Source organism: Acanthopagrus latus, chromosome 4 (assembly GCF_904848185.1).
Source record: "Acanthopagrus latus isolate v.2019 chromosome 4, fAcaLat1.1, whole genome shotgun sequence".
NCBI classification, from domain to species: domain Eukaryota; kingdom Metazoa; phylum Chordata; class Actinopteri; order Spariformes; family Sparidae; genus Acanthopagrus; species Acanthopagrus latus.
The window spans coordinates 7,356,617-7,374,961 of record NC_051042.1 but is presented as its reverse complement, the minus strand read 5'-3'; the positions used below and the strand labels follow the sequence as shown (position 1 = coordinate 7,374,961).

Here is an 18,345-nt window from a genome sequence, read left to right as displayed (position 1 = left end):
TTTGCACAGCCCACTATGGACACCCTATAGCAGAGCTATAGAGGTGTCCATAGTGGGCTGGCGAGCACAGCCCACTAATAAGAAGAGGCGCGAGCAATAATAATAGTGGGCTGTGCTCCGCACAGCCCACTATGGACACCCTATAGCAGAGCTATAGAGGTGTCCATAGTGGGCTGGCGAGCACAGCCCACTAACTAGACAATTCCCCGCCGGGGAATCGCGAGAGTGGGCTGTGCGCGTTGCCCCGTGACGAAAATACTATGAAAGCTAAGGCAAAAGTATGCTATCATGTTGATAATTTTGACTTGTATGTACATTTTACAGTTTGAATGGTGTGTCTAGGTCAATGTATGCCAGAGAAGGAGATTTGCGATTTTTTTGACCTCGTCCCATTCATTCCTTATGGGAAATGTTTGGCAGTTTTTCGCGTCTTGTGACGCGAAAAAATTGACATTCTGAAAAACTGAATGGTAGCATACCGAGTCAGATCGAGCTGCACATTGTGATCTATTGTTTGTTTGTATGCAGTCAGCGGTGTGGGAAGAGTTAGCGACAGAAAAAGGGCCCTCAATGTACAGTGGGTTGGAAAATAAACACAGAGATAGAGAAAGAGACAGACAGATAGACCGAGAAAGACAGACAGATAGAGAGAGAGAGAAAGACAGAGACAGACAGACAGAGAGACAGAGACAGAGAGAGAGACAGATAGAGACTGACAGACTGAGAGAGAGAGAGAGAGACAGACAGATAGAGAGAGATATATGTATGGACAGACAGATAGAGAGAGAGAGATAGGCAGGTAGAGAGAGAGAGAGAGAGAGAGAGAGATAGATAGACAGGTAGAGAGAGAGAGAGAGAGAGAGAGAGAGAGAGAGACAGGTAGAGAGAGAGAGAGAGAGACAGGTAGAGAGAGAGAGAGAGAGAGACAGACAGGTAGAGAGAGAGAGACAGGTAGAGAGAGAGAGAGACAGACAGGTAGAGAGAGAGAGAGATAGACAGATAGAGAGAGAGAGAGAGACAGACAAATAAAGAGAGAGAGAGAGAGAGAGAGAGAGAGAAAGACAGGCAGAGAGAGACAGACAGATAGACAGAGACAGACAGACAGAGAGAGAGAGAGAGAGAGAGAGACAAAGACAGAGACAGAGAAAGATAGAGAGAGAGAGAGAGAGAGAGAGAGAGAGAGAGAGAGAGAGAGAGAGAGAGAGAGAGAGAGAGAGAGAGAGAGAGAGAGAGAGAGACAAAGACAGAGAAAGATAGAGAGAGATAGAGAGAGAGAGACAGACAGACTGTCTGTGCTGGCCCAGCTGATCTCGGTTGCCACGGTGATCGTTGCCGGACCCCCCCCCCCTGCTCCCCGGTAACGGACTGGGACTGCTGTTTCTCAGCCCTTTCAGCCTCACATGCAGGACGTCAAACTGGTGCTATATATTCAAAACCATACATGATAGCAGCAAAATTTTTTCACGGTCAAGCCAGAAATGCCTTAAAGAGCACGCTCACCAAGTTTCATGGTCCTGGTGTCAGAAATGTGGAAATGCCAGCGAGTTGAAAAAGGGTGCAGTTTCGAAAATCCTCTTCCCGATTAACATTGGAGTAAATGGAGCCAGTGAGAGCTCCTCTGGTCGGTCAGAGGCAGATGATTCAAAAACCGTAAATCCGACCGAAAAAGTGGACACATTGTGAGAGAGAAGACAAGTGTGGCTACAACTCTGGAAAATATCACTGTTTTTGAGCGTAATTTGTGGCCGGGATCGTCACGGAAAGAGAAAATTTCTGAGGTTTTTTTTGAGCCTCTCTCACTCTGTCAGTTGGTCTCCTGCACTCTGCTGCGCGAACATTCCGCCATACACACTCATTGAAAACCCTGAATTTTCCCGAAACACAGCCCACAGCCCACTATGGACACCCTATAGCAGAGCTATAGAGGTGTCCATAGACAGGACTGGGAGACAAGTTAAGTGCCAAAAACGAGCGGGAGGATGAAAAATATTAAGAAGAGGCGCGAGCAATAGTAATAGTGGGCTGGCGAGCACAGCCCACTATGGACACCCTATAGCAGAGCTATAGAGGTGTCCATAGTGGGCTGGCGAGCACAGCCCACTAATAAGAAGAGGCGCGAGCAATAATAATAGTGGGCTGTGCTCCGCACAGCCCACTATGGACACCCTATAGCAGAGCTATAGAGGTGTCCATAGTGGGCTGGCGAGCACAGCCCACTAATTAAGAAGAGGCGCGATGAATAATAATAGTGGGCTGGCGAGCACAGCCCACTAACTAGACAATTCCCCGCCGGGGAATCGCGAGAGTGGGCTGTGCGCTTTGCCCCGTGACGAAAAAGCAAACAAGGCATCAGCAAAATTTTTCCACCATCAAGCAGGAAAGGCCTTAAAGAACACAGTCACCAACTTTTGTGGTCCCACTTTGAGAAATGTGGTAATAGGAGCAAGTTGGAGAAGGGTGCAGTTTCGCAAATCCTCTTCCTGATTTACAATGGAGTTCATGGGACAGTTGAGACCTACTCTTGTTGGTTAGAGGCCGATAATTCAAAAACCATGAATCCCAACGAGAAAATAGACACATTGGGAGAAAGAAGACAAGTGTGGCTACAACTCTGGAAAATTTCACTGTTTTTGAGTGAAATTTGTGCCTGGGAGCATCATGTAAAGAGAAAATTTCACTCACCATCATTCAAGGGCCAGCATTCAAAAACTACACAGTATAGGAAAAAAGTTGAAGACACCTCTAATACACAGGATTTGTGTCTATATTTAAAAGTTCAAAAGTTCGGTGTTCCTAGGTGAATGTATGCCAGAGCAGGAGATGTTTGAAAAACGTTGAAGATTTGCGACTTTTTTACCTCGTCCCATTCATTCCTTATGGGAAATGTTTGGGAGTTTTTCGCGTCTTACGACTCGAAAAATTGATATTCTGAAAAACTGAATGATAGCATACCGAGACAGATCGAACCGCACGTTTTGATGTATTGTATGTCTGTGTGCGTTCAAGGGTATGGGACGAGTTAGCGACAGAAAAAATGGCTCTCAATGTACAATGGATTGTAAAATAAACAGAGAGATAGAGTGAGAGATAGACAGAGAGAGAGACAGACAGACAGACAGAGAGACAGACAGACAGATAGAAAGAGCGACAGAGACAGACAGAGAGAGAGAGAGAGAGAGAGAGAGTGAGACAGAACGAGAGAGAGAGAGAGACAGACAGAGAGACAGAGAGACCCCCCCCCCCCCCCCCACTAACGGACTGGGACAGCTGATTTCTCAGCCCTTTCAGCCTCACATGCAGGACGTAAAACTGGTGCTATATCTTCAAAACCATACATGATAGCAGCAAAAAATTTTCACGATCAAGCCAGTAAGGCCTTAAAGAACACGCTTATCAAGTTTCGTGGTCCTCGTGTCAGAAATGTGGTAACACGAGCGAGTTGAAAAAGGGTGCAGTTTCGAAAATCCTCTTCCCGATTAACATAGGAGTGAACGGAGCCAGTGAGAGCTACTCTGGTCGGTCAGAGGCAGATAATTCAAAAACCGTAAATCCGACCGAAAAAGCAGACACATTGTGAGAGAGAAGACAAGTGTGGCTACAACTCTGGAAAATATCACTGTTTTTGTTTTTCCGTAATTTGTGGCCGGGATCGTCATGGAAAGAGAACATTTCTGAGCTAATTTTTGAGTCTCTCTCACTCTGTCAGTTGCACTCTGCTGCATGAACATTCCGCCACACACACTCATTGAAAACCCTAAATTTTCCCGAAATCACTCATCGTCGTTAAAGGGTCAGAGTTCAAAAACTATTCATCATAGGAAAAAAGTTCAAATACAACTTAAATAGTCGAAACTTGTGCCTACGTTTTAAAGTTAGAATGGTGTCTCTAGGCGAATGTATGCCCGAGCAGGAGATGTTTGAATAACGTTGCAGATTTGCGACGTTTTTGACATCGTCCCATTCATTCCCTTACGTCGCGAAAAATTTAAATTTCAAAAATCTGAATGATAGCATACCGAGTCAGATCGAGACGCACGTTTTGATATATTTTTTGTTTGGGTGCAACAAACGGTGCGAGACAAGTTAACTGCCAAAAAATCATGGGAGGATGAAGTGCTTCACACAGCCCACTATGGACACCCTATAGCTCTGCTGGCGAGCACAGCCCACTAACTAGACAATTCCCCACTGGGGAATCGCGAGAGTGGGCTGTGCGCTTTGCCCCGTGACAAAAAAACTATGAAAGCTAAAGCAAAAATTGAATCCCACGTTGATAATTTGGACTTGTATCTACATTTTACACTTCGAATGGTGTGTCCAGGTTAAAGTATACCAGAGATGTCGATGTTTGAAAAACAAAGTTTCATTTTCTTCACTCAGCCCCATTCACTGTCAATGGGAAATGACGATTGTCAATGCTATGATACTACAATGCAATGCTCCAATGTGTTCATTTCACCACCTACCATTCATTCTCAGCGTCTTCATCTTTTCATTGTCACAAACTAAAACTAAACTTGCAAATGATTAATAATTCAACAGGCATACACCAACATCTTGTAACAGAGATGATATTTATTTCTCTCCAAAAAACAAGCACAGGAGGCCTTCTTCCTGGAGGTCTTCATCCCGAGTCTGAGAGTTGTTGTCTCTTCAGTGGAGAGTGAGACTGATGGAAACATTTGAAGTGAAAGTTGAGAATTAAAGGAAACATTACTTCCCTTACTGTTGCTGCAGTCCTCTGGAGGTCTTCTTCTTGTAGTCTGTAAATTTTGCCAGATTTAAAAGACATAAATTAGTTACAGGTTCAAAAGACTGATGGAAACATTTGAAGTGAAAGTTGAGAATTAAAGGAAACATTACTTCCCTTATTGTTGCTGCAGTCCTCTGGAGGTCTTCTTCTTGTAGTCTGTATATATTTTGCCAGATTTAAAAGACATAAATTAGTTATAGGTTCAAAACACTGATGGAAACATTTGAAGTGAAAGCTGAGAATTTAATGAAATATTACTTCCCTTATTTTCTTCTGGGTTGTTGTCTTTGCTGGAGAGAGGGTCCTTCTCACTGGATCATCCTAGAAAGACAATGACATCATCATTGAGTTAAATCACTCGATGCAAGTGAATCACTTTGAAAAAAAAAAAGAGACATACTTACTTTGTTATGCACCTGGTTTGACATGCAGCTTGGTCTGCATCTCAGCTGGATGTTCAGCTCCCTCCCTGACACTCCTGCACTACATTAGCTAAGATTAGCGTAGCTAATGTAGTGACAACAACCCAGCAGAAACAAAAAATAAAAACAAACAAAAAAAAAACACAATAAAAAAAATACAATTACATTACATGATACAAAATAATAAAAAAAATACATGATTCATTAAATATACATCCTTAAATTACATGTGTGAAATAAACACGTTGTGTGTATGTTTAGTGGATGCTGAAATGCTCCTTGTAACTTATCCCCACTACATTAAATTAATTGTAGAGTCCGACACTACCAGAAGACAACACGCACACAGTCAAAATACAGAAATAATATATTTGCAAGTAAATTATTTGCTTGGTTTTATCTCTCACATAAAGAGTATTCATGCCGACAATAATGCAAATTTATGCTACATTAAAAATAACTATTAAATCAACACCACTTACTACAGACAGGGACCGAGACTGGGGTAACTCCAGCTAATACAGCGATAAGGTGTCATTGACAGGCAGCCGATGTTATAATACGTGCAAACACCAGTACTTCCCACACGTATATCAGCCTGCACAGGGAGACGTCTAGGTTATTTACACTGTCACTTTCGTCAGGTTTTTTTTTGTTATGTTTGGGTCGTCGGTCAAGTTAAACGCGATGAATACGGATAAGTTTGACAGTGGACTTGTGACGTGATGCCTTTTTTGACAAAGTCATTTGGTGATGCACTCACATAGGATTAGAAAGCTGGGAAAATCACACTCCATTGCTTTTGCCCAGCGTTTTGTGCAAACGTAGTTGCCATAATGAAGAGGTATGACACATTGTTAGGAGAGTGTGGCTGCCAAGTGGTCACATAAGCGTGAGAAAGTCACAGATTACCACAAATAACACCTAATTATTCAGCCTGAAATGTATGTTTAACGTGGAGAAATCTGTGTGTGTGCGGATATTTTCTATGTAATGAATGAACGTAATCTAGTATTACCCATTAATTTCTTATGCTATTCAATTTTCATCAGGAACACCACAGCTGTTACAAAGTTCATTAGCCAATTCAAAATTCAGTGAAAGTGGTAATCAGCAATTTCATATGTTCAGATGGCTAGTGTGGAGGATATCATAAGGTCTTGACAAAATCAGAGGAAAAAGTACAGCTCCAAGCAGGGATGAAAAGGCTTTGGCACCGTTAGAGAGCAAACACTTGTCTCCTGTCACTCTTGGCTGAATCATTGACACCTACGAATCCTGCAAATGTCATGAAAATGGAATAAAAGTTTTGAGACTAACTCTGCCTGTGTCCACTATGTATTGCTATAAATCACCCTTCAATTATATGTGATATTGTAGTGTATGATGTGAAAAAAAAACAACCCCCAAATGTCATGTACTGACATTATGTAAAGCAGTCGTCACCAATCGCCATGCCGCCAAACAGTATTGGTGAGGGGATGCACTGCAGGGGTGAGTAGCACTACCTGACATACAGTTGTGTTCAAAATAATAGCAGTCCAACATGACTAACCAGATTAATCAGTGTTTTTGGTAGAAATCTTAATATTACATCGCAAATAATTTACCAGTCGGTGTAGTAGAGTCAGAGAAACCCAACAGACCCAACATTCATGATATGAATGTTCCTGAGTCTGTGTTGTCGAATAATTAAGTGAAAGGGGTGTGTTCAAAAAAATAGCAGTGTGGAGCTCAATCACTGTGATCAGTCGTTATGTGAAGAAACAGGTGTCATTCAGGTGTCCCCTATTTAAAGACGAAGCCAGCACATGTTTTACATGCAATTTTCTCTGAGAACCTGAGAAAGATGGGTCGTGCCAGACACTGTTCAGAAGAACAGCGTACTTTAATTAAAACGTTGATCCAAGATGGGAAAACATACAAAGAAGTGCAAAAAATTATAGGCTGCTCAGCCAAAATGATCTGCAATGCATTGAAATGGAAAGCCAAACCAGAGAGTCGTGGAAGAAAGAGGAAGACGACTATTCGAATGGACCGAACAATAGCCAGAATGGCAAAGACTCGGCCAATGATCAGCTCCAGGGAGATCAGAGATGAACTGAGGTTACCTGTGAGTACTGTGACGATTAGAAGACGTCTGTGTGAGGCTAATCTATCAGCAAGAAGCCCCCGCAAAGTCCCATTGTTAAAAAAAAAGACATGTGATGAAGAGGATACAATTTGCCAAAGACCATATCGACTGGCCTAAAGAGAAATGGAGAAACATTTTGTGGACTGATGAAAGAAAGATTATTCTTTTTGGGTCCAAGGGCCACAGACAGTTTGTGAGAAGACCCCCAAACACTGAATTCAAGCCTCAGTACACTCTGAAGCCCGTGAAGCACGGTGGTGCAAGCATCATGACATGGGGCTGTTTCTCTTACCGTGGTGTCGGGCCTATTTATCGCATACCAGGGATCATGGATCAATTTGCTTACATCAAAATACTTGAAGAGGTCATGCTGCCTTACGCTGAAGAGGAAATGCCCTTGAAATGGGTGTTTCAACAAGACAATGACCCCAAACACACCAGTAAGCGAGCAGCATCTTGGTTCCAGACCAACAAAATCAAGGTTATGGAGTAGCCAGCCCAATCCCCAGACCTTAATCCAATAGAGAACTTGTGGTGTGACATCAAAAATGCTGTTTCTGAGGCAAAACCAAGAAATGCAGAGGAATTGTGGAAGGCTGTCAAATCATCCTGGGATGGAATACCTGTTTCCAGGTGTCAGAAGTTGGTTGACTCCATGCAACACAGATGCGAAGCAGTTCTCAAAAACGGTGGTTATGCAACTAAATATTAGTTTTGTTAATCACAGGAATGCTAAATCTTAATGTTGTTTCAGTTCATTGAGTAAACATGAGTTTGTTGTGAAAAATTCAGACACTGCTATTTTTTTGAACAGCCAACAACCACTTTTTCTTCATTTTCTGTAAATTAATTCAAATATTGCTACTTTTTTCTTGATGCTTTCATGTAAAATATAATGTGCAGTGTTCCCAGTGAATGGAAATAAAAATATTTGAAGGATTTTGAGCTTTACCCACATTTTTAACAACACTGCTATTATTTTGAACACAACTGTACACTGCACAAAGGAGGGGGCTACCAACAGTGTACACACAGCCATGACTGACACTTCTCAGACACTCACCTTATGACTAGTTCTGTTGATTCAAGTGTCAAATTCTTGCAAACCAAGACACACTGGCTGCACCCACAGACAGTGGAATTTTTTCATAATTGATGTGTATCTTACTCCACTCTCAAATCATAATGACTATTTTAACGAATATAACAAAATAGTTGTACATACTACTAATTTAACTGTGTCATTATAAAACAAACCAAACTCTCACACTATCAGAAACATTATGTTCCTTCTTTCAGAAACACACAAATAACTAATGGCTAACACTAACACATCTGGAATACTAATGGTAATATTACCACTGTTTTGTGTGTGAACACTTATGACAATTCCTAACACCCTAATCACCATAGATGTTGTATACAAAAGGAAACAAACACGTATGCAAACAACATTTATTAAATGAACAAAAATTGAAACACAAACAGAAACTCCTCAGACTCCTCCCACCACATCTTCTCCTCCTACAGCAAATGACATAAACAATACAGGCAAATAAATTATTACTTCAGTTACACTGACATATAAAGGCACAGCTTTAATGTAACAAAGAGTCTCATCAGAGTCTTTTGACTCTCTTCCTGTCCCTCTCTGAGTGGTGGAAGCTCAAATACAGAAAGGAAGAGACTCAATAAGCTGGTGAAAAGGTCTGGCTCAGTCTTGGACTGTCTTCTGGACTCTATTGAGGAGGTGGGTGAGAGGAGGATGTTAGCCAAGCTGACATCAATTATGGACAACCCCTCTCACCTCTAAATGCAACTGTGAGGGCCTTAAGCAGCTCCTTCAGCAACAGACTGCTAAACCCACGGTGTAAGAAGGAACACTACCGCAGGTAATTAATTCCAACAACTATCAGACTGTTCAACACATATAACCCTAAACGTAACATCATAAGCATCTACTTATCTGCACTACTTAAACTTCTACCTCCGCTATCTTGTGCAATTATTCTGTGCAATAATACTATTCTCTTTTTTGTACATATTCATACCCTGAGTCTGTTCATTTTAAAATACTGTATTTAAACACTATTTACTTATGCATCTAATCTCAACAAAGCAATACTCACACTTTATTTAAATATATATATCTGTATGTGTATCTACCTGCTACTGTGACAAGTGAATTTGCCTGATGTGAGGTAAATAAAAGTCTCAAGTCTAAACTACCATATTTAGAACTCACCCTCCTCCAACACCTCTGCCACTCCTACAACAAATGACATAAACAACACAGGCAAATACATTATTACAATTCAATTACACTCACACATAAAGGCACGGCTTAAATGTCTCTTCCTGTGACTCTCTGAGCATCCACAGTTCAGAAAGGGAAAGGAAGAGACTCAATAAGCTGGTCAAAAGGCCTGGCTCAGTCTGGGAATGTCCTCTGGATTCCATTGAGGAGGTGGATGAGAGGAGGATGATAGCCAAGCTGCCATCAATTCTGGACGACCCCTCTCACCCCCTACAGGAGACAGTGGGGGCCTTAAGCAGCTCCTTCAGCAACAGACTGCTTCACCCACGGTGTATAAAGAACGCTACCACAGGTGATTTATTCCAACGGCTGTCAGATTGTTCAACACCAATAACCCTTAACATAGCATCATAAGCACCTATATATTTTGCACTACTTACACTTCTATCTCTGGCATCTTGTGCAATTATTCTGTGCAATAATACTATTTTAGGTACATATTCATATTCATACACTAAGTCTGTTTATTTTCAAACGATGTATTCATTTATGCAACCAGCTTCAACAAGGCAATATTCTGACAATTTATTTAAATGCATATAATGCATATTTTTGCCTGCTGTATATAATTCACATAACTTATTGTGCTTTCTATATTTTACCTATTCTCTCTTATTCAAATCTTTTTAGTATTTTAAGTCCTTTACTTATTGTATATCTGTGCGTCTGTCTACCTGCTACTGTGACAAGTGAATTGTCCCCATGTGGGATGAATAAAAGTCTGAAGTCTAAACTAACACATTTACAACTTACCCTCCTCCAACACCTCCACCATTCCTACAACAAATAGCATAAACAACAGGCAAATACATTATTACAATTCAATTATAAAAAGGCACAGCTTGAATGTGACTTACCCTCCTCCAACACCTGGAGCATTTCTTCATCCGTAACTTCTGCAAATGGTCACAATCATAGTGTAAGAAGAAATGTTTGACTTTTCCCCACACTTTGCATATACTGCTGACTCAAACAGTAGCCTCATTCACACTGCTGTTTGCATGCCGAGATCCTGCACCAATTCTTCGCACCGTCCTTCGTGTGAAAGTGTCAGATGCGGAGGGAGTGAAATTTCGCTCCGGCTCTGATCCGCCTCTGCAGGTAGTATCAAGGCCGCATTATTAGTGAACCGAACCACTGTGAATGGATAAGTCAGAGGCGCGGAGCAGGGGCATGTCGGTCTGACTAGTCTGATAACTGCACTCAACTAAATAAAGAGAGATGTCCCACAAAGCAATGTTAGAGGACCAAACAAAAGTAACACAGTAACTGTAACTGTCTTTGGCAACTTATATGAGGAAAGAAATACCACAGCTGTACATGGAGAAGCGTCCGTCCTCATGCCTGTCCTCCCAACACTTCATCACATTTCTGTCTGTCATCAGCACAAAACTTTAAGTCACCGAGTGTTTATGATGAAAATAAATCAACACAACCGTCAGCCGTCCCGACAGAGACTTCAGGGAAGTTTCCCCCAGAAAACAGCCTCCATCCCCACAAATGAGGGAATCCGACAATGTCCACTTTATTAATGGTGATTATGTATTAGTAATTTAGCTTGAAAAAAGTAACTTCATCACTTTCCACAATGTTTGGTCGGTCAGGATCTCAATCACAAAACATTATAACAGCATCCATATGATTGTAAACTGTCCTCAGGTTTAGAATGACAGGGGGACACCTGCGAAACACCAACATCAACAAGATGTGTACCATCACGTCTCTTTAGGAGCTGAAGTGCCGGCTTTCTGTGTGAATTGGCAAACCACCACTCCAGAGATAATGAATAGTGTAAAAGGGCTACTAACTGAACTTACCAGATGCAGGAGGCTTCAAACTGTGTTGGAGTTGAGCCAACTCACTTCGTAGCTTCTCAATAGTGGCCTTGTCAGAGAGGTGTTGCTTCTTCTGCCACTCCACCTTTGCTGAAGAAGCATTCAGCTTACGAGCAAAGCTGCCAGTGACCCTGAGGAATTTTTCCCCGATTTCGAGGGAACTTTTGTATGTTGATGTTGTCGTGGCACCGCCTCATCCAAGCAAGAGTACTGCAACACACACAACATACAAACATTTCCCAAACATAAATAAACATTACAGTTAATAACTATATATAACTATATATTTATATATTTATAATAGTAGCCTACTCTAACTTTTATCATGAAGTGTTACTGAAAACAATATCATATCACATTTAGATATCAGAATATGGTTGTTGTAAACACAGCTTCAATATTTAAGTCCTTTATCATCACAGCAAGAGCACTACATTCACTGGTAGCTAAGTTACAATATTTTGCATATGTCTACTTTATAAAGTTCACTGCACTGAGTTGTGTTACCTCACGGGGCTCATCTGTCACATCCAGAATTGTGGACATGCAGAGGTATAGCAGCAACGGGAAAACCTGCTATATGAGGCATCAGGTCTACATCTATACAGACACTGCGTACGCGCTTGCCACAAAGCTTCACAGTTCATGGTTGGAGCGGTAAATGTCGGTAATAACATTGTTGGCTATCGATATGAATTGCATGGTTAAATACTTACAGACATGACCTGCCACTCCTGGCGGAGCGCCATCACCTCAGGGTCATTGACGATGCTGAACTTCATTGGAGAGTCCGGGTAAGACATATTTATCTTTAATAAAGAAATACACAACCCATTAAGAACACTAAAAAACACTAACAACACACATTTTGACATGACTTGTAACATGCACTTTTTCATTCATGTATCCATCCAACGCTAGCATTAGCACGTTATAGCTAACGCTAGCTAACCAGCAATACCTTACGACATCCGTACAATTTCAAAACAATGTCTGACTACTTAATCAACTACCATGACATGTATCGGTGTTACCAATGGCATTTCTTGTTGATTACGTTTAATATGATTATATTAGGTGTTTTATTACAGGTGAATGACACATAACCAACGTACCACTCCTGAAGAACTTCCGATAATGGACGTTTTTGGTGGTGTTCGATGACAGAAAAGGAATCAAACTAACAAGGTGACGTCACCGCTACAGGCGCTGTTCAGTCTCTGCGTGAAGTGTACAGAGCTAACACACGCCATATCCGATTTGTCTCATTTCAAAACAAAAGCACGTATTTCTTAATTAATTAATTTTTTTAAACGATGCAATTACACAACTTTATAAAGGCGAGTTCTATAAAGTGCTTTAAATTAGTTACTAATAATGTAACGCTGTTGCTGTGATGATAAATGACAGATATTGAAGCAGTGTTAACAACATCCACATTCTGACATGTAAATGTGACATTTGTAGGAATAAAAAACAGCAATTGACATGTACCTAACCTTTTTATAAATACACTGATGTTTTTATATTCCAGTGAATTCCCTGCATATTTTTCACTTGACTATGAGCAGGTGTAACACAAGCAATTTACACTCACAGATGAATAAAGCATTTCTCATTCTGCTTTCATCATGCAGCAGGTGACATCTCACATACCATCAGTTCTTCTCTGACCTAGCTGGATTCTCTGGATTTTTTTCAAGATCCAGTGAACCAGTGTGCATGACAGAGTGGTGGCACACAGACTCCCAAGAGCAAACCAAGTAAGATGGAACTTCCATATCCATGCCGTGAACACTGTGTTTTAGCACAAAGGTGACATCATCCAGTGTTTTGAAATCATCAGGGGAGTTTGAGCCTACCACTGAGCGAGAAACTAGAGAGTTTGTGAGCCTACTGGAGGATGATACTTTCAGCTTCTTCCTGAAAGTATTTCTTTGCATCATGCCTCGTATGCATATTCTCTTCAGCCAGCTCCTGAGGCAGACCATTGACTCAGTCTTTGTCCAGGGAATCATGCAGCAGTTAACACAGTTTTTCTGACTTCAGCATACATTATTTCATGAGCAATAGCAGGTCACCGAATTATGGAGAAACAACTTCCTCAGCAAAGGGTGTTGCTTGAACAAGCCCTGAAGGCAGCATGCCCTGACGGCGGCATGCCCCAAGGTGCGTGGACTGCGAGGGCCTGTCCAACGCTGCTCGCAGCTTTAATTTATTTATTTATTAGGGCCCGAGCAGGGAACCTGCAAGGACCTTATTGTTTTTGAAAGGATTCTTTATTAGGGCCCGAGCAGGGAACCTGCAAGGACCCTATTGTTTTTGAAGTGATTCTTTATTAGGGCCCGAGCAGGGAACCTGCAAGGACCCTATTGTTTTTGAAGTGATTCTTTATTAGGGCCCGAGCAGGGAACCTGCAAGGACCCTATTGTTTTTGAAGGAATTCTTTATTTTTTTGTTTTTTTAATTAATTAATTAATTTTTTCTTTGGACGAAATGATTGCATTTTTCACTGCCTGGACATACCCCAAAACTCAACAAACTTGGAATATAAGTCCCACCTGGCGAAACATTTTATAATCTATTGTCGTCCTGAATTTCCACCACTAGGTGGCGCTGTTATTATGCACAGCGCATTTTGGCTAATAACTGCCATATACTTTGTCGCACATTCAAAAACCTTATATCCACACGTGAATTGGGCTGAGTCTCGTGGTATAGGCCACGCCCATTTCCGCCTACCGTTTTTTTTCGCTACGTTGCAAAATGGCGAAAACATACTTTTTCAAACTCGTCCCAGGCAATTTAACCGATTTGCACGAAACTTGGCACACAGCATCTGTGGACACTCCTGACAAAAAGTTATTAAAAGAATTTTGATAGGCCAAACAATACTCAAGTTATTAAATAACAACTTCCTGCAGATTTTCTTCCAAACAGGAAGTGTTGGATATCTCCACAATGGTGTGTCCAAATGACATGAAACTTGAGATAGTACTTTGACATGAGTTCCTGAGGATGTTTCCAAAAGTTTAGGCGATGACCACAAGGTGGCGCTCTTTAAATACCAATAGTTTATATCTCCACATCGGTTGAGCGGATTGACACCAAACTTGGTATAATCATTGCCACTCCCCTCTTGAGGATATCTGACAAAGGACTTAGCAATCGGCCGCTAGGTGGCGCTGTGGTGCCAGTTTAATTTTATATTTGGCCCTGTGCCCACACCTTAACACTTATGGAAATGAAATTCATAGGGGTGGTATAGACTAGCCCCTGCAACTTACATACCAAAAATGACCAGCAGGTGGCGCTATTTTCCATGTGAAAGCGTTTTTGGCCCATAAGTCACACGTAATGTGTCACACATTGTTAAACCTTATATCTACATGTTCCCTCAATTCAGCTGAATTATTTGGTGTAGGCCACGCCCACTTTTGCATTAACTTTCCATCCGCAAAATTGCGACAAATGCAAAACGTACTTTTTCAAACTCCTCCTAGGAAATTTGACCAATTTGCACTAAACTTTGCGTGAACCATCTGTGGACCCTCCTGACAAAAAGTTATCAAAAGAATTTTGATAGTCCATAAAACGCCCGAAATTTAAAACAACAAATTCCTGCATATTGTGTTGAAAGCAGACGATCGTGTACATCTTAACAAAATACTGTCTGATTATCACGTAAATGTTCATAATTGTGTGCCATGGACTGATGAGGCTTTGTGTAAAATTTGGTGCAAATCGGCCAATAGGTGACGATTTGGTCGCAGTCTAATTAGTTTGAATGGAAAGTAAATGGGAAAATCTTAAAATCCTCTTCAAAACTCATCGGCTTTCAACCTCTTCTTGTGCTTCATGCTTTGAGCTACGGATACCATTCCACCTTTTAAAGAGTCAGAAGACCTTGAAATGTTGGGCATGTATTCAGTTTTTAAAAATCTTTTACGGTTTCCAAATCATCACAGTTTTGGTTTTAAGGATTTTTAGGCCTTCTTCTGATTTTGTAATGGGTGTGTATTGCGTGAGCTAGAGTGCGTGACATCATCGCTAGAGTGTAGAGCAGCTGGAAGAACTGGAGAAAAAATTCTCCTCCGCTACTGGACGATGATACTTTCAGCTTCTTCCTGAAACTATTTCATTGCATTATGCCTCATGTGGACATTTTCGTTGGCCAGCTCCAGACGCGGGCCATCTGACCAGCTGGCGAGCACAGCCCACTAATAAAAAGATGCGCGAGGAATAATAATGTTTAAAAAAAAGGCTAGATAATAAATCATTTCAACCTGTGATAATCTAAAAAAAAAAATGGCTTCATTATAAATATTATAAATGGAGTCATATTTTCTAAGAAACGTGTGTTGCACTGTTATGCCCCGGCCTAGGGTATACGGGAGCATAACAGTGCAACACATCTCTCCCCTTTCCTACTCCCAAGAAAACAAAAAAACCCCCACCAGAACCCATGGATGCAGTGCAAAAATAAGGGATTTTATTTACCCAAACGAAACATACTTCAGAGTGAACAATACCTAAAACAATAAACAAAACAAGCTGAGTTTTAATAAAAAAATAACTTCCCTAATGCCAAAAAAAAAGTCAACATGAATACAGGTTTTCTTACCTCACTCCCTAACAAAAAACAGGAGAAAAGGTGTACAAAGAAAAAAGGCTACTCACCCCTACTAACATGGACTGAGTATTTTAAAAATTATTTACAATATTTACAATATGTACCAAAAAAAAGTTGCTTTCAGTGGATCTGTCTGGACCCAAATATAAACAATGCCGAGGAAGACGGTGGAAAAAAATCGTTTTGGCACATGCCTTGTCCACATGTACCAAAACAATCTTTTTACTTAAAAACACATTACAGGACTATTCGTCTTCTTCTGCTTAATAAATGGCGGGTTCTCCCCAGAAATTGTTAGTGTAGTGGGGCGCACCATCAGCGGGGGGGGGACGGTCGCCATCGTGGGGGGACGCTCCTCCACCGTCTGGGGAGAACCCTGCAGAGTTCTACAGCGCCCCCTCCTTATCCGGTGGGTGTAAAAATGACTTTAAAAGGACGAACATTTAAAACAATCTTTTCGAAGATGATAATTATAAAAATAGATGCTGTTATATTTTGTTTGCCCAAGCCTTGAGAGGAGTTTAGAAAACGGGTTGTTGCTGCCCTGTCTGCCACACCGTTTGAATCATGGTTTGAAAAGGCAGCCTGTACTCAACCTCAGTGGCAGGAAAGCCATTCAATTTATGTTGGGACTAGTGCTAAAGGCCCCCGCACACTGCGCAGACGTCCAACTCCCTTATAGGACCACACTTCGACCACTCTGTTGCCTCTTGTCTGACCTGTTCGGCAGAAAAGTTGCACTGAAACACACTGCTTCGACGTACTGCGTACTGCACAGTAGCGTGTACGTTCTGCGCTTGTGCGAGATGCAATAAGCGGGTGGCGCTTGTGTTAGTGTTGTGTCGGTCGCGAACATGTTGTTCGAACCAATGGATCTTTTCGGTGAATGAAGTGAACGAGATCACTGATTCGTTCCTTTCCCAGTTCAGTTGAGCTCAGCCAAGATCATGCCGGCCGGGAGTGGACCTGCCGCAACACACACAGAGAACTGTGAGGATGTGATTCTCGTTTGCGCTGTGATTCGTTCATGATTCACGAACCTACGGCAGGCAGAGAACTGATGCTGAGGACGTGATTCTCGTTCATGTACTGTGCTGAAGATGGCGCTGTGTCACTCACCCAGGGCAGAGGAGATGATTCACGTGCAGTAACCCTACTGCTAAAATTAGCGCTGTGTTGCTAACATCCGTGTAGCATCATGATAAGAGATTTTACTGTGCACAGAGGACACTTTCACCGTGCGATAATTTTAGTGCATGTATACCACTCAGAGCAGCAGACACTGTTGAGCACTAAAGTAGAAGATTCATTTTAAAAACTTGGGAAATTCTTTGTATTTATATAGAACATCCTCTTCAGTTTCAAAAAGTAACCCCCCCACTACATTTTATGATCACTTTTTTATGACCAACATCCCAGAAAAACTACTAACATTCATATTAACATGCTGACTTTAATTTAAAGCACCTCTGAAACTTAACAGAGCCTCACAGAGCCTCTAGAACTAGAACTAGCTTCTTAATATTGTTACTAGGCAACATAATACACACAAAGCAGCACAGTTGCTGCTGTTTCTGTGGATGACTACAGCTCTGATTCTTAAACATTTCAGCACACACACACCAGCACTCTCACTGGTTTATATCACATTATATCACACTTTAATTATATTATTAAGCTGCCAGACCAGGATACTGTGCACAAAGAACTTACAGAAACAAATGCAGGAAAAGACAATTCAGCAAGTAACTTTCATCCAATTTGTTTTCCTGCAAATTCCTTTACAGTATAAATGAATGTGCCCATTTAGAGTCCTGCGTGCTTATAACAGCCAATGATACAAGAAACTAGTGATAATAGTTCACTCCAGACCCTCTCAAATATCTTTTGTCCTTAAGTTTTAGAAATTTCATCTCAAGGAAAAATTCATCATAGTCTGACACTACATGGCCATGTCAATTTCCTTCCTCCAGCAGAGCAGCAGAATCGTCCATAAATTTGATAAAATGTCTATCTAAATATTGGCTCCAACAGTCATTAGAGAGAGCGCAGACATCCAGGGAGCTGCAAAGACCAAAGTGGTGGACTGACGGACACTTTCATCCCAACAACAAATGCCAAATATATAGTGGTTTAAATGCGACAATGTGCTTCTTTATTATGTTCTCTATTATGCTAAATATCTTTGGGTTTTGACTGCTGGTTCAATTCTGTTTGTTCAAATAGCTTAAAATGACATCTTTAACTTAGC

At 41.3% G+C, this 18,345-nt stretch overlaps 1 long non-coding RNA gene across 1 annotated transcript; it reads right to left on the bottom strand.

The window, feature by feature from the left end:
* Window positions 1-8,750: 8,750 nt before the first annotated feature.
* On the bottom strand, window positions 8,751-17,271 carry LOC119017513. Its single transcript, XR_005074454.1, has 4 exons — window positions 17,214-17,271; window positions 12,178-12,270; window positions 11,444-11,671; window positions 8,751-10,522 (listed from the first exon to the last, which is right to left on the bottom strand). It is a non-coding gene; the product is annotated as an uncharacterized LOC119017513 (long non-coding RNA).
* Window positions 17,272-18,345: the final 1,074 nt, after the last annotated feature.